Consider the following 22,470-nt stretch of genomic DNA (forward strand, 5'->3'; position numbering starts at 1 on the left):
GGAATAAATCACACTTGATCATGGTGTATGATCTTTTAATATGCAATTGAATATGGCTTGCTAGTATTTTATTGAGGATTTGACATCATTGTTCATCTTGGCTTACAATTTTTTTTCTTGTGATGTCTTTTTCCAGATTTAGTATCAGGGTAATGCTGACTTTGTAAAGTAAGTTTGAAGGTGTTCCCTCCTCTTTAAATTTTTGGCAGAGTTTGAGAAAGATTGGCATTAATTCTTCTTTAAGAAGAATTCTTTGATAGAATTCCCCAGTGAAGACATCAGATCCTGGAATTTTCTTCACTAAAAGACTTTCAAATACAGATTCAATCTCCTTACTTGCTTTTTGCCTGTAAAGATTTTCTATTTCTTCATCATTTAGTATTGGTAAATTGTATGTTTCTAGGAATATATCCATTTTTTCTAGATTACCCAATTGTTCGCATATAATTTATTTTTATTTTTTATTTTTTATTTTTTTTTGAGACAGAGTCTCGCTCTGTCACCCAGGCTGGAGTGCAGTGGCCGGATCTCAGCTCACTGCAAGCTCCGCCTCCCGGGTTTACGCCATTCTCCTGCCTCAGCCTCCTGAGTAGCTGGGACTACAGGCGCCCGCCACCGTGCCCGGCTAGTTTTTTGTATTTTTAGTAGAGATGGGGTTTCTCCGTGTTAGCCAGGATGGTCTCGAACTCCTGACGTCGTGATCCACCTGTCTCGGCCTCCCAAAGTGCTGGGATTACAGGCTTGAGCCACCGCGCCCGGCCTATTTTTTATTTTTGAGACGGAGTCTCACTTTGTCACCCAGGCTGGAGTACAGTGGCACGGTCTCGGCTCACTGCAAGCTCCGCCTCCCAGGTTCACGCCATTCTCCTGCCTCAGCCTTCTGAGTAGCTGGGACTACAGGCGTGTGCCATCACGCCCGGCTAATTTTTTGTATTTTCAGTAGAGACAGGGTTTCCCTGTGTTAGCCAGGATGGTCTCGATCTCCTGACCTCATAATCCACCCACTTCAGCCTCCAAAAGTGCTGGGATTACAGGCGTGAGCCACCGCGCCCAGCCAGGCATATAATTGTTAATAGTAATCTTTTATGATTCTATGTATTTCTGTGATATCATTGTAATATCTCCTTTTTATGTAAAATTTTACTTACTTGAATTTTCTTTCTCTCTTCAGTTAATTTACCTAGTTTCTTAATTTTGTTTATTATTTCCAAAAACCAATTCTTAGTATCATTGCATTTTGCTTTTGGTTTTCTAGCCTCTATTTCACTTACTTCTGCTCTGGTCTTTATTTTTCCCTTCTTTCTGCTGACTTTGGACTTAGTTTGTTCTCCTTTTTCTAGTTCCTTGAAGTGTAAGTTTAGATTATTTATTTGAGATCTTTTTTCTTCCTTTATGTAGGCATTTATTACTATAAACTTGTCTCTTCAGCTGTTTCTGTTTCATCCTATAAGTTTAGGTATGTTGTGTTTTCATTTTCATTTGTCTCAAGATTTTTAAAAATATTTTCTTGGAACCATTTATTGCTCAGGAGTATGTGGTTCAATTTTCATATATTTGTGGATTTTCCAATTTTCCTCCTATAATTGAGTTCTAGTTTCATACTATTGCAGTTAGAAAATATATTTGATAAGATTTTAATTTTCCTAGATTTATTTTGTGGCCTAACATATAATTTATCCTAGAGTTCCATGTGCACTTGAAAAGAACATGTATTCTACTGCTGTTGGGCAGAATATTCTGTACATGTATATCAGGTCTAGTTGGCCTATAGCATTGTTCAAGTCTGCTGTTTTCTTTTTGATTTTCTGTCTGGATGATCTATCCATTGTTGAAAGTCAGGTACTGAAGTCTCGCACTATTATTTTGTTGTTGTCTATTTTTTCTTTCAGTTCTTTTAGTACTTGCTTAATCTATGAATATTTAGGTGCCCCAATGTTGGGTGCATATATATGTACAATTGTTACATCCTCTTGATGAATTGATCTCTTTATTATTATATAGTAACCTTCTTTGACTCTTTTGACAGTTTTCCACTTAAAGTATATTTTATCTCATGTAAGTATAGACACTCCTGCTCTTTTTTTGGTAACCATTTTCATGCAATATTTTTTTCCCATCTCCTTACTTTCAGCCTGTGTGTGTTTTTAAAGCTAAAGTGAGTCTCTTGTATGCAGCACATAGGGAGGTCTTTTGTTAATCCATCAGCCATTTTATGACTTTATATTTGAGAATTTGACCCATTTACATTTAAAGTAATCATTGATAGGGAAGACCTTATTACTGCCATGTTGTTTTCTCACTATTTTTTAGTTCCTTTGTTCCATTCTTCCTCTGTTGTCCTCTTTTATAATGTAATGATTTTTGATGGTAATGTGCTTTGCTTCCTTTCTCTTTATCTTTTGTGTATCTATTACAGCTTTTTGGGTGAGTGCTTACCATGAGGCTTACATAAAGCATCTTGTAGTTATAATAGTCTGTTTTAAGCAGAAAACAACTCAACTTCAGTTGCATATGGGAGTTCATTGCCACTGAACCTGCTTTATAAGAAATGCCAAAGGGAGTTCTGCAAGTTGAAATGAAAAGATGCTAACTAACAACATGAAAACAAATGAAAAGATTCTAACTAACAACATGAAAACATATGAAAGTATAAAGCTCACTGTAAAAGTAAGTAGTCAAATTTAGAAAAGCTCTACACTTTACCTTTCCTTCCCCATATTTTATGTTATTGATGTCACAATTTACCTCTATTTTATATCATGTATCATTAACAAATTATTATAGATATAGTTATTTTTAATACTCTTGTCTTTTAACTTTTATATCAGAGTTAAAAGTTATTTATGCACATACATTACAATATCAGAGTATCCTGAATTTGACTATATTCTTATTTTACAGTGAGTTTTATTCTTTCACATGTTTTCACATTGTTAGCATTTTTTGCTGTTTGCTTCAACTTGAAGAACTCCCTATAGCATTTTTTTTTTTTTTTTTTTTTTTTGAGACAGAATCTTGCTCTGTCACCCAGGATGGAGTGTGGTGGCACAATCTCAGCTCACTGCAAGCTCTGCCTCCCAAGTTCACATCATTCTCCTGCCTCAGCCTTCCAGGTAGCTGGTACTACAGATGCCCACAACCTTGCCTGGCTAATTTTTTTGTATTTTAGTAGAGACGGGGTTTCACCATGTCAGCCAGGATGGTCTCAATCTCCTGACCTCATGGTCCGTCCGCCTCGGCCTCCCAAAGTGCTGGGATTACAGGTGTGAGCCACCGCACCCGACTCCCTATAGCATTTCTTATAAGGCAGGATATAGCTAATATCCCCAGGTGGTCTCCTTGCCTCCTCCATCCCACCTTGCCCCCCTAAACTCTAGCATCCATTATATGAGGCTGACCCCTTGTTTTCTGCTATAGGATATGTAAAGTGAAGACAAAGAATTCAAGAGGTTATGTGCAATTCCTGATCCTACCTGAAACTAACTCTGCTTCAAACTCTGTAATAAGCTTTCTAGTATTTGCTTAGTACTTCCTAGTTTTGCATAGTGCAATAGCCTGTTCAATCATCCACAGAAATTGGGTAAATGCCCTTTTACTTTTTCTTTCTTCATCTAAATGGACTATAGAATGTGAAGCTGTTGGCTTTGTGTGCTCACCAAAGAGTCATCAGTTTTACAACTGAGACATTTTAGTGGTTTAGGGGGACTCCTCCCACATCTTCTCTAAACCCTATTTTAGAAAAGGCAACTATAGGGGAATTCTGGTTATAGCACCTCCTCCATACACATGCTTCCCCCTGTACCACTCTTCAGGAAGCTGCCCATGTACTAGATCTAAAAACCTCAGGCAAGTCTGAGAAAATCCTGATCCAACATGCTGCACAGGTTTCAAAGGGTTCTTATAAATCAGATTATGGAAGAAATTTCCAGACACTTTTTGGACTGTTTGGGCATAAACAAAATCGCTAATAAATATTAGATCATCCTATGGTGTCTTCACTTTCCCAGTTGTGTGCACCCAGTTGTGTGTACACTTTCCCAGTGTGTACCCACTTTTTGTACCTATCCTGCACTTAAAAGGAATGACCCAGGGTTTCTGGACCCAGTCAAGATACTCCTAAGACAACGTGAGAAGCCAGAATCCCTTGGCAGACTTTTCGTTGAAGAGAGTTCAGAAACCAAGGAAACGACAAGTCCTAATGAGTTGTCGGGAGAAAATGGACCATAATATGAATACCAAAATAAATGATATAGTTCTACATGGAGAATTCTTGCATACATTCATATTCAGGAGATTTGGGGAATGGAGTGTTCTGTTTAATTATTAGTTAGAATATAGTTTATTCATTAGAATATTGGTTTGGCTGCAGTTACAATGAGACTCAAAATAACTGTGGCTTTAAAAACACACACTTTATTTTCCTGTAATACAAAAACGCAGGTTAGCAATTCAGGCTGGTAAATTAGCCCCACAATCTTGAGGGTCTTCTTTATGTTGCTCTCTCATCCTCAACAACTGGTTTCCGTCTGAAAGTCTGTAATGGCTGGCTTAACTCCTATCACCCTGCCAGCTTCCCAGCCAACAAAGGGAGCACAGGGGATGAGATGACACATCCCTTAGCTTTAGAGCACAGCCAACAGTGTCACACAGTACCTTTATTCAGAGTCCACTGGCCAGAACTGAGTCCATAGCTATATCTATCTGCAAAGAATGCTGCAAAATAGAAGCTTTAGCTGGGCAACCATAAATTCTCTTATGAGAAGAAGAGATTGGGTCCTGGAGGGCAATTATTAGTCCTTCCACAGTCTACTTTCTAAGGATTAGAATATAATATCTAGAATTAATATAGAAAGTGGTTCTATAATTAACTATCAATCCCTTCTCACTAAGGAATTGGCAAAAAGCATAGTCTGGAGTAACTCCACTTTTATTATTATGATTGCATATTTTTTTTTCTTAATCTTCCTCTGTGGCCCATGTTTTACATGCCGCATTGGTCTACGAAAGCATCATCATTTCTTCACAAACATTTTACATACTTTTATACTAATTTCACATACTTTTTAGTCTCTGGGCCTAAAGTTCCTAAATATTCTAATTTAAAGGACGACTTCTCATCAGACATTTCTATAGGTATTGATAATTTTGATGTGTATGGAAGAGACCAAACAGTGTGTAAACTTTAAGGAGGCAATTTGGAGAAGCAGAAATCTTGTCAAGTTTAGATCAGATTTTTGTTTATATCAAATCTTAGCTCAACTTTTTACTAATTACTTGCTCTTAGACAAGTTAATTTACTTTTCTAAGCCACATATTTATTGGTTTTAAATGCGGGTGGGCTAAAATATATCTTTGCAAATTTATTATAAGGATTAAATGATTCATTCCATAACAAATGTCTAGCAGAGTGCCTGCTACATAGCAGATGCTTAGTAAATGGCTATCTTCTTTATACACTTGCTAACTTCTTCATACACTTCACAAAATTCCTGCCACACTCCATCTGGAAGTGATCTTCCTCTCTCTCTGCTCTGTGTTGTGAAAAGTTGAAGACAGCCCTGATGTTCTGGTGAGTCAAGCACCATTTTAAAGTGGTGTGCTGCCTGAAGAATTCTTTCCCAGAGTGCAGAAATCATTTGCTCTATGAAATCTTCGTCATCCCTTGCAGTTCCTCCTCCAATGGTCCAGAACAGTTGGAGTTTACTATTTAATTTTTTGCTGTTTAATTTGTTTTATAAAGTAATATTTTGCTAGTTAGTTGTTTCATCCCAACCATGTATGCCATATGTGCTTAAGGTCAGATAATCTTTGTTTACGAATTTATATCATTTGTAAACCTGAGACGAATTTCAGACAGCGTATAAAGTTATGTCTAGTACGGTAAACTTTTTTAAAAACAGAAGATAAAATTAGAAAGATGAAACAAATGGAAAACAAAGAATAGGACATAAATGGTGGTGGGACAGTGGTGAAATGAGTGCCCAAATACACACATCCTCAGAGACTATAGATGCCTCCCTTTGTCATCAGATTAGAAACTGGGTGTCACAGTGTATTTTGCTAGGGTTATTGTAACAAAAGATCACAAATTTGTTGTCTCACAGTTCTGGGGGCCAGAAGTACAAGCTCAAGATGTTAGCAGGGTTGGTTCCTGCTGAGGCCTGTGAGGGAAGGATCTGTTCCAGGCCTCTCCCATTTGGCTTGTGGATGACCACTTTTATGTTCACATGGTGTTCTGCCTGAACGTGTCTGTGTCCAAATTACCAGTTGTATCAGGTTAGGGCCCATCCCAATGACCTCACTTTAACTTGATTACTTTTGTAATGTCTGCATCTCCAAATAAGGTCACACCCTAAGGTACTGGAGGTTAGGACTTCAACATACATATTATGGGGAGATGCAATTCCACCCATTGCTTTCAACAGAGCAAACTCAGAGCTCATTTTTTTGTTCCATTTTGTGTTTTATGGGTTTTGTTTGTTTGTTTGTTTTTCAAAATCTTGCTTCAGGACTTGACAGGGCTTTAGCAAGATCATTTAAATATTAATTACTGTATAAAGCACTAGAGAGGGGCCCCGCTCACGCAGGCTTTGGGATCACAAGGATTCTGCTAGAAGGCAGCTTGCTGCCCCTTGGAGTAATTACACGCGAAGAGCCACTGGAATTGGAGGCTTTTTCAGTTCTCCTATTTTACATCTCTTTAGTCCTCTATAATTAACATAAACCATACCCCCGTCCATAACGTTTTCTAGCACTCTCTGGAGTTCACAATTGCTTTTGTATGCTGGTAGTTTCATTGTAGGTTTGTTGAGTGCATAACCAAAATATCTATAGAATCTGGGTAAATGTCCTTTCACATCACTGACAGAAATGTCAGCCAAGAATCTGCTGGAAACCTATGAGAAAGAAAACGATTTTCACCTTTCTAAATTTGTAATACAAACAACAATACACAACAATCTCATCTTTATGGCAGTAATGTCTGAACATCTCTTAAGAAAGCAAGAAAGTGTGGAAATCAAAATTTTAGAGACAGAAGATTTAAATGCCATCTCCTTCTCAGGGTAGAGAATTGAAGCCAGAAAGATGAAGTCTTCTGGCTCCCAAACCAACATTCCTTTTATTAGGCTTTTTTTGTTAAAAAAAATCAAATAGTACTACTTCAAACACCACCTAGAGACTGCACATGAGGATTTAGTACAGGTGCCCTTTACTTGAATCCCCTTGGCTTCAGGGGAATTGAATTCAGTGTTTCTGAATTCAAGAATTCTTTGGGCCGTGCGCAGTGGCTCAAGCCTGTAATCCCAGCACTTTGGGAGGCCGAGGCAGGTGGGTCATGAGGTTAGGAGATTGAGACTATCCTGGCTAATATGGTGAAGCCCCGTCTCTACAGAAAAAATACAAAAAATTAGCCGGGCATGGTGGCACGCGTCTATCGTCCCAGTTACTCAAGAAGCTGAGTCAGGAGAATTGATTAAACCTGGGGGGCGGAGGTTGCAGTGAACCGAGATCACGCCACTGCACTCCAGCCTGAGTGACAGAGCGAAACTCCATCTCAAGAAAAAAAAAAAAAATTCTTTGGATTTTAGAAAGACAGTTCAGCACAGTGTACATACTACACATCCATCAACATTCCCCATAGGGCCAGGGAGAGCTACTTCTAATCAAACACACTAATATTTCTGCAGCAAAGTGTGTGAATGTCCACATTATGTGCAATAAATAAGGATCATTTATAGTGTGATGTCACTTCATGGATCAGATTTTGCCACCAAAATGAGTTCTGAAAGCCTAGCAGTTTTCAGTTTTCACTACTCTTTAGATTTCAGGATTAAGGATAAAAGATTGTTCACTCTCCTTAACCTACCAGTGGGATTCTCAAGCTGCATTTTGCAGAACTACTTAGAGTGCCCCAGCCCAGCAGCACTGAATCAGATTCTTTGGGGTGTGGCCTGGGAATTGGAATTTTTGACAAACAACCCAGCTGATACTGATGCAGACGCTGGGGAAACACTTCGAGAAACACCACCTAAGGCATAGTGCTACGGCATGGGAAACAGATGGAAACCTCAGCTGGGCTGTTTTTATCACGTGCCTCTCCCCAAACCTCCCTTTGACATCACTTTGACCCTGCAGTCAGGTTTCACAGAATTTTTCTGTGACACTTTGATGGAAGTGGGTGTCCGAAGGACAGGAATATACAAAGATCAAAGGGACAGGAGTGAAAAACAAAGCAGAAAAAGGCAGACAGAATTACTATTCTAAACTCAAGCTACAGTCTGGTCATCAGATTATGTCACATATATCATTCACTATCTACTGAGTATGGGTTATCGATCAGACACTGGTGCAGGTAGTTGGACAATCACAAAATAATTCTAGTAATTATTTTCCCTTTTGGTAATTCTTGTTTCTCTCTACACCACTTGTTGTTTGGGGTTTGGTTTTGTTTTTTGAGGAGTGGGCATCAGCCATTGAAGCACACTGAGTCCTACCAGGCGGTAGCTCCATCTGCTGGAATAGAAGGAAACTAATCAGTGTCCCACTGTTTGATATAGATGAGCCTTCGCATGTACTAAATTACAATTCACTATTTGACCAGGTCACTTGTGCTAATGGAAGTTGTTTGTTAGCTATAGGTAAGCGGAGGAAAGAATTACTTACGTAACCCCATCAGAGAGCATTAGACTAATCTACATTGTTGAGAAGGCTTTAGTGTTAAATAGGTTAACACCCAGTGAAATTTCCCTAATATAGCCTGTGCTGGATGGAGATGCACTGACCTTCCTTGCAAGAGCCTTTCCCTGAATTTGGGCTCCTGAGAAAAGCTTTGAACATGGCTAGCCCTGCCTTTTCATCTTGGCAGTAGGTAATGAGCTAGGCATGTAAGCTCAGAATACCACCAAAAGCCCTTTAGGGGCTATCCAGGCTTAGCATTCTGTCTGAATGTCCTAAACTTGCTTTGTTGAGCTTTATTTACCCTCTCCTCTATCTTCTCTAGCCCTATTCATTTTCTCTATGGTATCCATTTCTCCCTAAATTCACTCTTTGGTTTTACTCACCAAAGCTTGTACTCACAGCCTTCTTCATCTGGGCGTCTGTTTCTCTAGGTTACTTTTTGCATGGGTTTGCAATATGGAGATCCGGTTATCTCTGCGGAGGTTTCTGTGTTGATGTCTCTGTTTGGAGGTCTCTCGGTAGGTAGGTGTGCATCCCTGTGGGAGGAAGTAGCGGTGATAAGGTAGTGTTTATGTTTAGATATATCAGTGCTCATATGTGGGAACATAACATGCTATTTTCAGCCTGGCTGGCTTCCTTGGAAAATGGAGGATTTGGATAAGTGGAGGGGAGGAAAGAGGCTGAGAAGGAAGGAGGGAACATTTGTAGAGATGGAAATGAGTGTGACCAATAAGGGATCTATGGGAAAAAAAAAAAAACAAACAGACTAGAGAAGCCTCCTCCCCAGTGTCAACCCACAAGAGCAGAGACTTTGTTCTCTGGAGTCTCCTCGGAGGCTGGAAGGGGGCCTGACACACAGCAAGCACTCAATATGTGTTGAATGAACGAATGTTATCATTGCAATGGTTACTGTTACATAAAAGTGCATCCTACAGCCTTCTAGAGCTTTGTAAGTTGTAGGGTGTGTAGGAATATTTGTGGTGTCAGAAGTAGGTTGGAGAAGGAGAGAGGAGTCAAAGCCGGCCTTGAAAGTCAGACTGAGGAGCTTGAGGCAGAAGGGGCTGTTGCAGTAATTGAGGTTGCAGGGGCCAGGGCACTTTGTAAGACTCCTCACAAACGTTGCATCGGCAGTCAGTTCCTTACTAACTGGGTGCTGTGGGACAAGCTTCCCTTCTCACGCACCTGGATTCTTCTCTTCTGCCTGTCTCAGAAATGTCTGGGCTCCACAGAGCTCACAACAGAGGCACCTTCTCTTCTTTGTGTATTTTCTCCTGCAGGCCAATGGTTCTAAACAGTGTATATGCAGATAATCCCATATTTTTACCTCTAGCCAGATTCCTCATCAAGATTCTTGTATTCAACTCTCTAATTGACGATTGGATCATCTTTTTTTTACATGGCCAAAATAGAACTCTTGATTGCATGTCCCATTTCTCTTTCTTAACACCTGTTTCTACTACTTTGGTCCTCCTAACTCTGTTATTGGCACTGCCATTCACCCAGTCACTTAAGCTAGAAACATCTTTCTGGCTCCTCCCTTCTCCTTGCTTTCCTCTACAGCTCTCAGCTAAAAAATAGGCCCCACCTATCCCCTTGTATCCATCTCTACTCGCTCCTTTGGTCCAAGCGCCGTCATCTCCTGCTTCGACTACTGCAATAGGTGCCTATTTAGTATGCCAGGTTTATCTCATACACCCTTATAAGCCTTTTGCCACAATAAAGCCAGAGGAATATTTAAAAGTTTTAACTTAGATCAGCCACTCGCTGCTCAGCTTTCACTGTATTCAGCTTTGCCATTGCATGAGAATAAAACTCCAAACTGCTGGCCGTGGTGCATGGGGTTCTCCATGTTCTAGGCCAGGCCCCTCCTCCCTATCCTCATCCTCCTCTCCCCAACATCCCTGCCCCTACTTTTCTTCAGCCCCTGCCTGTCTTGAAGTCTGTCAAGTATGCCAGCTCCTTCCTGCTCAGAGGCCTTGGCACTCTCCCCTCAGGCCTTTTCAGGGTTGAATCCTCCTCATCCCTACGTCTCAGCTTAAAGGTCACCTTCCTCCAGATGCCTTCATGACTTACTCTACCTAAAGCAGGCCCAGCTACCTGTTACTCCCTCTCACAAGACTCTATTGTTTACTTTGCAGGATTCTTCACAGTTTGTAATCGTTTCATTTGTTGTCTTGGTTTTCCCCACTAGGTTGTAAGTTTTATAAGAGTGAGGACCTTATCTTCTGTACTGGTGAATCTGAAGCTTCTAGACGAGTTCCTGGCACAGACTAGACACCCAGTAAACATTTACTGAACATGTGAATGAGCCTCCATAAGCCTCGTTTTCTTATTCTATGACCTAAGGATAAAAATACAACCTGCCCAATGGAGTGGTTATGAGGATTAAATGAGAAAATAGAACTTAATAAATGTTAGCCATTATTATTATTAGTATTGTATTTCTAATACCATATTCTTAGTCTTACTAATACTAATACTATTCTGCCACATTACTATTAATACTATAGTAATAGTTTTTAGTAGTTAATTTCCACTACCTTGTACTGGTTGTTGAAAAGAAAAACACTACTACTGTAGTAGTTCTATTATTCTTTTCAACAACTATTATATGGTAGTTAAAATTAACTACGATTTACAAATAAGTAAACAAAGATCAGAAATATAAATAGTCTACTCATGATCACTTGCCTAGCATACATTACAGCTTAAATTTTAAGAGTAAAGAGTTGCAAATAAATACAGATCTTAAGCCTGAGTGATTGGAGGGAAGGTGTTACTAATGGCATAAATAGGTTTTTGAACAGAGGTGGCTCTAAAAAAATGAACTCATGTTGTGCTGAGTGAATAGCTGGATATTCCTGGGAAGATGCCTCACAGACTATTGGAGATACAGAACTTTTACTCACATAAGAGGTGAGCGGTTGGAGATTTGAGCATCAGATGAATATAATATCTCAGTTGTGATCATAATACCATACCTGGAACACACACACACACACACACTCCTTGGGATCAAAAGAGTTGCTGCTCTTTGCTCCTCAAATGGGTCTCTCCCTCTCTCTAATCTTTCACCTTCCTATTCACCCAATCCCCCAGCTGACATTTCCTTCCATCTTTTCCATCCTAGACCTACCCCTGCAACACCCCATGTGCATTTTGGAGGCTCACTATGCAGTCCTTAAGAATGGAATTAACTTCAGAACTTTCAAGCAAGTCTTTACCAGCTCATGTAAGATCAGGTTCAGGTGTCATAAACTTTTCAGAATAGGACAAATAAACAAAGTATCACAAAAACTCTTTCTCTTACATTTCTATCTCTAAAAATAGGTAAAATTTATATAGCATTGATATGCCAGGTGCTAAGTATTATATATATGTTAACTAATGTGTTCTTAAAACAGCCCCATGAGGTAGGTGGTATTGTTTTCTCTATATTATAGTGGAAATTGAGACACAAAATAGCTAAGAAATATGTCTAATGTTACAAAACTGTTATGCTATGATTGGTTTGAAAACAACTGCAGTAGACTGGGTATGGTGGCTCACGCCTACAATCTTGGCACGTTTGGAGGCCAAGGCATGTGCATCACTTGAGGCCAGGAGTTCAAGTGGCCAGATTGAACATCCTGGCCAACATGGCAAAACCCCAACTCTACTAAAAATACAGAAATCAACTGGGAGTGGTGATGTGAGCCTGTATTCCCAGCTACTCAGGAGGCTGAGGCACAAGAATTGCTTGGACCCAGGAGGCCGAGGTTGCAGTTAGCTGAGACCTCTGCACTCCAGCCTGGGCAACAGAGCGAGACTTCATCTCAAAAAAAAAAAAAAGATAGAGAGAGAGAGAGAAAAGAAAAGAGAAAGAAAAGCAACTAGAGTAGACTTGGAGGAAAGAGAGAGGAAACCTATAAGGAGGTTGCAGTTAGAGAAAAGAACATTTATAACTAAGATCCCAAAGGAAAAATATCCCCCTGGGATCTGCAACTCTTAGATCACCTCAAAATATAAAATATTAAAAATGAGAATGTCATGTCACCTCTAAAGTTCAGTGACATTTGGTGAAAAGAATAGTAGCCAAACCTTTTTAGACTGGTCATAGCTCTGCCAACAACCAGGTAAGAGATTTTAGGCAAGTTCCTCTCTAATCTCTGGGGCTCAGTTTCCTCCTTTGTACTAGAAAGGGGCTTGACTAGTTAACTTCTGAGGGCTTTTATACTTGAATTACTACATCGGTTTATTAGGCTGCTTAGCTGTGTACATCACCAACCTGCAAACATATTCTTCTTTAAGCACGAGTTTCTTCATGTTACTTCCCGACCCCAAAACACTTTTTGATGCTTTCTCTTGACTTTGTGCTCCCATCCCCCAAATGGCTGTGACAATCTTGATATTAGAAATAGCCATCTTGTGGGGAAAAACCTCAGGCTTCCCATTTGTTTTCTAGTATTAACTAGCAGAAGAATTTACTGGTAATCCACTTAAAGAGATGAAGCCTTATTAAAACCAAAAACAAGTGGCTCATGGGAAAGCTTTTGTGCACTTGAGCATAACTCCTCATTTGTGTCAGCCAAAGGTTGTCCTGACTTACACTGTCATGCATTTTAACCAAATTAAGGTATCACATCATCATTACAAGTTTCACAATTTGTATCCCGGAGTTGTCTTGTTCTTTTTTCTTTTACCAAAAAATTGAGTTTAAGGAAAAACTTTAACCTGAAAAGTGAGCAGGCTCACTTAGCACAATGTCAGCTGACCTACTTGTTTCAGTTTAAATGAAACTAACTTTTGCTCTTAATTCTCCCTTCTTCTTTCCTCTCCCCTACTCCCACCTACTTCCTGGAAAATATAATTCAGGTCAGAGTTCTTAGATGCAATGTGAGATGGTTTCTATCTTCCCAACCAGGTGATTTAGCACCTGGGCCTGCATGTTGCTATAGCTGCAATGTTTAGACATGGGTTTGCAAGTGAGTAGAGTCTAAAAACAGAGTCTTGTTGACAATATATATGCCACCGAATTTTTGAATTGCTTAGTTACCAATGAGCTTGGTTATAAGTAGAAACCACTTATTTTTTTTTTTCAAACCACCATTTGCAAATGAGATCTACTGAAAGGCAAATAAAGCCTCATTTAAAAGTGTGGCTATTATCAGTAATAGCAGTTATGATGATTTATGCTGCTTGGTACATTTTGACATAGCCTTTATATTCATTTTTAATAATAATTCTGAAAACCATGGAGGAGGGGGACAGGCATTCATTCACTCATTCATTCAATCAATTGTCCTAGCTCGTGAGAAGGACAAGTGACCACACTGTTTTTTGAGACAATGAACAGGTAGTTAGAGAAAACGTCAGGTATTTGCAGGGCTGATTGCATCCTGGGACTCAGAAGGTCAAGAAGTGATACACCAGGAGTTCAGGAATTGCAACCATAATTTATGCAAATGATTCACACTAGAGTTAATAGTGTGAGTTACAGAAACCCGACAGCTGGACAGGAAAATGCTATTTTAGAGTCAAGCCAACAGGTGGGCGTCACCTGGGATTCATCACTGCAATCTTGCTAGAGCAGCATATTCCCACCTTGTCAAGAAGAAGGACCCACATTTCATATCAAAATGTCTTGTGGACTCCCCACGTGCTAATTGTCTTCTTCTTTATATCTGTTAATTGAGAAATATATAACAATAAAAATCTGTTCATTAAAAATATATAACGATAAAAATCAACTAGGAATCAGCAGAGATTTAACATAAATTTATATTTCACTAATTCTACCAGTGCTATGCCAGTTTTCAATTTATTACCTCTTTGTTCCAGATTTCTTCAGCAGCCGCTCTACAAACATGCACTGAACTCTTTAAGCATTTCTCCTTTACAGTGAGCACAGCGTTAAGCTTTGTCAGCAGATGCCACTGGAGCAGTAATGCAGAAGAAAGCGAGTTTCTCTTTCTGATTCTGGTGTGCTACTTTTCTTCTTCTTGCTCCAGCTGCATTATCCATCAGTGATACTATGTGTAAGACCATCCCGCTGTGTGCCCTGCCCCTACCACCTGCCCAGAGGCACAGTCCCTCACTGACTATTTGGCCTGATCCTGAGCCTGTGGCCACTTCACAGCCCTGCAACACAGGCACTGTGTGCTCCAGGCCTCATGTCCCCAGCAGTGGCCTGACTGTGCACTTAACCACAGCCTCAGTTTGCCTGTGCTTCAAGAGATTGCATCCTATTTGCCCAGCAGCTATGGACCAGCTCTGGTCCTGGAAAATAGCAGGCTTCTCTGACATCTGGTGGACTGCAAACACACCTTCTCCAACAAGGCCTGAACCCCAGCCTTAGGGAGAAAACCCTCTTTCCAAGTTGTCCTTCCTTGGGTACTCTCCCTCAATCCTCAGATACCCTTGAAAGTTCTCTTTACATTGTTATAGTTACTCTTCCATCACTGCTGAATAATTTTTTTATATTAAACTTCTCTTGATTTACATTACCATGTGGTTTCTGTCTCTTGCTTGAGCTCAGAGTGATAGAAGTTCATCTGAAAAAATAGCAACACTTATGTGTATGAGATATTCAATCTACAGATAACATTTGGTATAAGAAAGCATTCTGAAATCCCTTGCTACTGATACCTGCAAACTTCTAGTGTCCTAGTCACCAAGTCAGGAAACCCTGGACTAAAAATGGACAGGTTGGCAAGAAGAAAGCCAGAATCCTTGACATGAAAATGAAGCTATTTGGGGGATGAGGTTAACAGTGTGGGATGTGGGGAGCTTTGATTGCTAGGGAATCGTGTTGGTGTTCAGTGGTCAGCCCTGCCTCCTCTTCATCCAGAATCTATGAAAGTCACAAAGATAAAGTCTGTCTTGGATTGAAGAGATGGGGAAGAGTAGACTGGGGCTATATGCAGTCAGAATTGGCTCAGACACTAGACTGGGATGGAGCCTATGGATGGATATAGGCTCCATCCCAGCCTGTGGAGCCTATGGATATAGCCTATGGATATAGGCTCTATCCCATTCCAGTGTCTGAGCCAATTCTGACTGCATATAGCCCCAGTCTATATGTGCTCTGAATTATAGGGGGAGGGCAGGCAACAGCAAACCCAATAGTGAAGATCAGAGAACAGCTGGGAGATGAAGGGCAGAGCTAATGTCAGCATTTATTAAGCACCTGTTTGACAGATGAGTATATAAGGCAGGCAGATATTAGGATAACTGCTCAAGAGCATCCAGTTTACAAGTGGAATGTGCATGCTTAGAAAACAGGTCACCTGCTTCTTAAACAGGAATTCCTCTTTATCACACTGCTAATCTTCCCTGGGCTTACTATTGGGGTAGGACAGAAGGTTTTTGTCATTTTCTACATTGCAGAACGGATTAAGGACTCACATATTTATTGAAGATATTGATGAAATTGGGTTATTTTTGAAATCTCTGGATCTGGCTTCTGGAGGATTAGATTTGGGAGAACATTTTAAATTCCTCTTTGATTTTCCACCACATTGGGGCTTTTTAAGCCATTCCTTGAATCAATTTTGGTAATTTACAATTCTCCCCAAAAAATGTTTTTTCATCTAAGTAGTATTTAATTTCTAAGTATTTTCTATATCTGCGGCCAAACCAATTTTTTACACCAAATGATAATGTTACTCAGTTTTCTTCCCTTTCCCTTTCTTCTGTGGTCACAAAAGCCAGGGGTTTACCTAAGTCTTTCCATAGAATCAGCTCTGTGTTTTTCAGCCAATTTTATTCCATTGTTTTCCTTCTTTCTTTGTTTTCAATGTGATAGGAGGAGTGTTATGGAAGATCTCAGATGCAGAGATGTGTCCACTATACTCTCTTCTTTATGGCTCATATCACACTTACTCTGGACAAAACAGTCTATTTTAATTATTTTGTCTTTTCACTCTACTTCCTCTTAACTCCCATTCCCTTTTCCTGAATATACTTCTTATAGTCCTTGGGTCTGTGTGTATCCTAGAAAAAAATGTAATATGTTTTTAAATTTATTTTACTCAACTGCTTGATTTGAACATCTACACACCTTGTATGCTTATGTTAGTTTCCTAATGCTGCTATAATAACTTATTACAAACTTAGTGGCTTCAAAGAACAAAAAAAAATATCTAAAATGTAGCACATTTCTTTTACAACCTATAAGTGGGAAAGTCTATTACCTAAAATCCAGAAGCCATAACAATGATTGTTACAGTGACTATACAAAAACCTACAAATCCTCCATGCCAACAGACACACACACACACACAGACACACACACAGACACCCCTGTAGGCAAAACAAAGAAACAAATGATAACCTAGGTTAGAAGTCATAAATATTTTGCTAAAATTCACAATTCGTATTACAAAGGACTAATCTCTTACATAAAGAGCTCCTACAAATCAGTAAGGCCATCAACCCTGTAGAAAATTGAGCAAAGAATATGAACAGATTGTTCACAGGAAAATAACTGCAAATGATTTTTAAACATGTGAAAAGATGATCAATGTTGACTTACAAAAGGACTGCACATTAAAAATACATGGAAATACTACTTTTCTCTCATTAGAAGGTCAAAAATCCAGAAGTTTAGTGACTATCTTGGCAAGACTGTGGGAAAACAAGCAGGAATGTAAATAGTTACAAACCCTCTGGAGGGCAACATGGCAAAATTACAAATAATCTATCAAAAATGTAAGACTGTGTATGCTTTAACCAGGTACATCTAGAAATTTATCCTAAAGATAAACTAACACAGACACAATGACATATGTACATTTTGTGATCTATTTAAAAGGGTAAGATTGAAAACAATGTAAATGTCCATCAATAAAGATTCTTAGTTATGCCTCCACCAAAAAAAAATAAATTATTCTCTTACGGTCCTGGAGGTCAGAAGTCCAAAATCAGTCTCATTGGGCTAAAGTCAAGGTATCAGTGGAATTGGTCCTTTCTGGAGGTTCTGAAGCCACCCACATTCTTTGGCTCATGGCTGATTGCTTGCTTCACTCCCACCTTTTACTTCCTTCATCACATACTCCACTCCTGACTGTTGATCCTACTGCCTCCCTCTGATAAGGAGCCTTGTTATCACATTGGCTCACCTTAGGAACCCAGGATCACCACCCCCATCTCAAGATCACTAACCTAACCGCAGCTGCAAAGGTTGTGGATGTGTGGATGTAGCCATTTTTGGAGCACGGTTATTCAGCCTACCACAATGCTCATCCAGTTCATCTCTTCTAACAATAGTGCGGTGTTCTGCGGCATATCTGCCCCATATTTTACTTATCCATTCCCTACAAATAGACAGCTGCTACCACGTACATCTCTTCAATAAATATCCTCTAACATGGTCCCCTGAGCATCTATGTGAGACTGGGGAAAGCTGACACAAATTCCCAAGCCCCATCATCTGGAAGGGTGTCAAGTACCTAGACTGCATAACAAAACAAATCCCGTGAAAAGATTGTTGCCAAGTTCACCTTTGTTTGGGGACTTGACAGCAATTTTCCCTTCAAAACCAAAATTCTACTCACTAGCCATGGGTGATACTGGGAAGAACTACTGCCAGCTTGTTGTGTGCACACACATGCCATTTCTCCAGCTATTCCCAGGTCGCTCTCCGGATTGGCTGTATCATTTTACATTTTCACCTGCGGTGCAAGAAGACTGTAATTTTCGTCAACACCCTGCTAATATATGGTAATATCAGATTTTCTCATTATTTACAATGACAGGGATAAAATGGTTTCCCGTTTTCATTGAAGCACTATGTTTTTTTTTTTTGCTTTTGTTTTTGTTTTTTGTGGTGGTTTTAAGGAGCAGAGAGTTTAATAGGCAAGAAAGAACGAAGAAGCTCCTGCACACAGAGACCGAGGAAGTGGGTTCCAAAGCCAAGAGACGAAACCCTGTGTGCCTCGGAAAAGTGGCTGCTTGTGTGAGGAGGCTGGAGGAGGTAGTGTCTGATTTGCATAGGGCTCAGGAGATTGGTTTGACCAGGTATGTCACTCACATAGCTGGTGGAAAAAGCTGGACCTCCCACCCTAGCCTTTTAATGTGCAAATATAGGGCGCCATGATGTTCTGCACACGTGGAGCTACATGGGGGCGGCCATGCTGCCAGGCACATGTGAGGCCAAGGGCAGGAAGAAGAGGGCAGGGATCGCCATGTTTGGGTGGATCCAGGTTCTAATGGCCTTCATTTGCATATCAAAGCTTGCCGGCCAGCTCTAAGATCCGGGGCTTTCCTGTGAAGCACTCTGATTATTATGTGGTTGACCATCTATTGATGTGCTTGCTTGCTATCCATGCCGCTTCCTAGGAATCCGCTCCTCATTTTCTTCCAGAGTGTTTCACTTGCTGTGGTGATAGCTGTTACTGTTGTTCATTTGAAGAAGTTCCTTGCATTTTCCTTTTTCTTTTTCTTTTTTTTTTTTTTTTTTTTTTTCAGACGGAGTCTCTCTGTTTGGCCCAGGCTGGAGTGCAGTGGCGCAATCTCGGTTCACTACAAGCTCCGCCTTCCGGGTTCACGCCATTCTCCTGCCTCAGCCTCCCCAGTAGCTGGGACTACAGGTGCCCGGCACCACGCCCAGTTAATTTTTTTGTATTTCTTTTGTAGAGACGGAGTTTCACCGTGTTAGCCAGGATGGTCTCGATCTCCTGACCTCGTGATCCGCCCACCTCAGGCCTCCCAAAGTGCTGGGATTACAGGCATGAGCCACCAAGAAGTTCCGAGAAGAAAATATCTAGAAGCATTTTCTAGATAATACTTGTTAGTTATCAATATTGTGAATATCTTAATATATTGTGTATGCCTTAACTTTTTTGAGAATCTTTTACTTAACAGATATCTTTCATTTTGATGTATTCAAACTTATTAACTTTTACCTTTAATTTGTGTACTTGCTTTTACATTCATTAATTTTCACATTTATTTTTATTTATTTCTTCTTATTATTGTTTGTTGCTTTTTTTCCTCTAGAATCTTCAGTTAAATGCCTAGTTGTTTTATGTTCATCTTTTAGTTTTTAAAATTTACTCAGTAAATGTGGGCTACATTAATATTATTGCTTTGGTGACAAATATTTTCGAACCTAATAAAATTTTATTTTAAAATTTAATATATTTAACTCCAAACCTTTGACCAAGGTATTTATCTTTCCTTCTTTTTAAATTTTTTTTATTTTTAATTTTTATGGATACATAGTAGGTATATATGTTTATGGGGTACATGAGATATTTTGATACAGGCAGACAATGTATAATAATCACCTCCTGGTAAATGGAGCATCCATCACCTCAACCATTCATCATTCCTTTGTGTTACCAACATTTCAGTTGTACTCCTTCAGTTATTCTAAAATGTACACGAATTGTTGCTGACTGTAGCCACCCTGTTGTGTTATTAAATACTAGATTCCTATTCATTGCATCTATTCCTATTCATTGTATCTATTTTTGTACCCATTAACAAAAAATGTTTCTGCTTTGAACTGTTTTCCATCTACTATTTTGCAGATGATGTTTGCTTTTAAAAACAGATTTTATAACTGGGCTAAAATAAATATATTGCTAGAAATCACAGTCTGCATCATATAAAGAAGAAAAGTAGGGCCTTCATAGCAAGTAAAAAAAAAACCAAAATACTCTCAAGTACAAACCAAATCCACCCATTCTTTCCTACCCTAATTTTTCCTTTCTTTCTCACCCTAATTTTTCCTTTCTTTCTCTGTGCTGCTAAATATTTAACATCTAGAATTGTTTGAGGTTTTTGGCTTTACTGTATTTTTTATGTATTTTTTATCATTATTCTGTGAGAACACAAGGTCATTTAATATTAAAAAGCTGTGAGCAGAGAAGAAACTCAAGTCATTTTCTTAATTTATTACTGTCATACATTTCTTAATTATTGCAATGAGGATGAAACTATTTATACTCAACCTATACCTCAGCCAATGCCATAAATACAAATTGCAACTTAAGGGAGCAAAAGAAATACAGAGGCTTAACCATATCTTATTAATTTGTTCATTCAACAAATATTTATTAAGGCCTTACCATGTGCACCCTTCTGACAACCAGGAATATAGCAGTTGACAAAGTAGACAAGATCCACGTTCATCTCTCCACCAAAGCTTTTCAGGAAGAGAAGCTGCAACAAAGAAATAAACAAAAATAAAAGTAATTTTAGATATGGGTATATCCCAGAAAGAAGCTAAGACATGGTGACCTGAGAGCCAAGAACTTACCCAATAAGAAGCCAGCAATGTGGAGGTCCTCTGGAGGAGCAAAAGTGGAGGCCACAGCAAATGCAAATGACCTCAGCAAGGCCCTTCTCTTTATCCAAAATGCAATGAGAATCAGGGTTATTAGAGTCAATTGCTGGAAATGAAAGAGAAACTTTGTTTCTAAAACGGTTCCTCACAAAATTTCACAAATAAGAATTGACTGTAGGGAGGGGGGAGGGGGGAGGGATTGCATTGGGGAGTTATACCTGATATAAATGATGAATTGATGGGTGCTGACGAGTTGATGGGTGCAGCACATCAACATGGCACATGTATACAGATGTAACAAACCTGCACGTTATGCACATGTACCCTAGAACTTAAAGTATAATAAAAAAAAAAAACATTAAAAAAAAAAAGAATTGACTGTAACACTGTGCAGTCAGGAGGGGAGTCATGATGGGAGAAGTAATCCAATTCTGGAAAAATAACAATGTTTATGGATTGCTTTTTTAAAAAAATAGGTGCAAATATTCATAAGGATTGATTTCTCAACCTGTAAGGACCATTTCACCTGAGAAAAGGTTGACATGGCCCAGTTCTCAACACACGAATTAAAATGTCACAGGGCAGGATTTTCTTCCACTCCCAGACTTTCCATCCAGCTAGAGGGCTTCCTTCTCACTCCTTTCCCCTCCAATTTCCAGCCCAGTTCATTCCAGGCTTTCGCAGTCCAGGATCTTTCACTAGAAGTCTAGGCTTCTCTTCTATTTCTTACCCAAACCATTTATTCCCACTCAACCCAACATTCGCTTAATTTATATTATCACAGCTAGACCATCAGCAAAGCAGAGGGCCCTCCAGAGACTAAGGTCACCCATTAGAAGACAATGAGGAGTTATAAATGAGAACAAACTGTATCCTTTACAACTGTATCTCCAATTGTGCTTTGGTATTTTATTATTTCCAATAACAGCCATCTCTCTTTGTGGTTAAGATTTCAGAAACTACATAACTAGCATGTATTACAGTAACTTAATGGTAGGAACAAATGTCTGTACAAATTTTGCTTACTGAAATGGTTCTGAGCTAATTCATTCTGCATTTCCTGGACTGACCTTATAAGTTACTTATTGCAATATATGGTTTGTTTCATGATGCTTCTTAATGTTTTATATTTTAAATGACTACTAGTCTGAAGATAAATGGGATAGAAGCTCATATTTACAGTAGCCTCTAAAAACAGAAAATACCCAGATAAAACATTAATAAGAAACGTGCAAATGTATATAAGGAAAATGTAAAAGTGCTCCTGAAGAATACAATTACAAAGCTGAATGAATATGAAGATATTTGCTTAATATCAAGGATAGAAAACTCAATCCTAAGAAGGTGTCAGTTCTCCCTAGGTGATCTTTCCCTTGCAATAAAAGACATACAGCATAACATTTACTATCTTAACCATTTTAAGTGGACAGTTCAGTGGGATCAAATACGTTGTCAGTGTTGCCCAGTCATCACCACTCTCCATCTCCGGCCCTCTTTCATCTTGTAAAACTGAAACT

The 22,470-nt window shown here is 39.3% G+C and overlaps 1 long non-coding RNA gene across 3 annotated transcripts; it reads right to left on the reverse strand.

Moving 5' to 3' along the window:
- Positions 1 to 4,305: 4,305 nt before the first annotated feature.
- LOC111525559 lies at positions 4,306 to 21,060 on the reverse strand. 3 transcript variants are annotated; one of them, XR_002726144.1, is made up of 5 exons: positions 20,927 to 21,060; positions 20,736 to 20,829; positions 14,263 to 14,342; positions 9,063 to 9,215; positions 4,306 to 6,896 (listed from the first exon to the last, which is right to left on the reverse strand). It is a non-coding gene; the product is annotated as an uncharacterized LOC111525559 (long non-coding RNA). The 3 variants fall into 3 exon arrangements; XR_002726145.1 differs by having other exon boundaries at positions 14,219 to 14,342; XR_002726146.1 differs by lacking the exon at positions 4,306 to 6,896 and adding an exon at positions 7,561 to 8,514.
- Between the last annotated feature and the right edge of the window lie 1,410 nt (positions 21,061 to 22,470).

This window comes from Piliocolobus tephrosceles, chromosome 5 (genome assembly GCF_002776525.5).
Source record: "Piliocolobus tephrosceles isolate RC106 chromosome 5, ASM277652v3, whole genome shotgun sequence".
NCBI classification, from domain to species: domain Eukaryota; kingdom Metazoa; phylum Chordata; class Mammalia; order Primates; family Cercopithecidae; genus Piliocolobus; species Piliocolobus tephrosceles.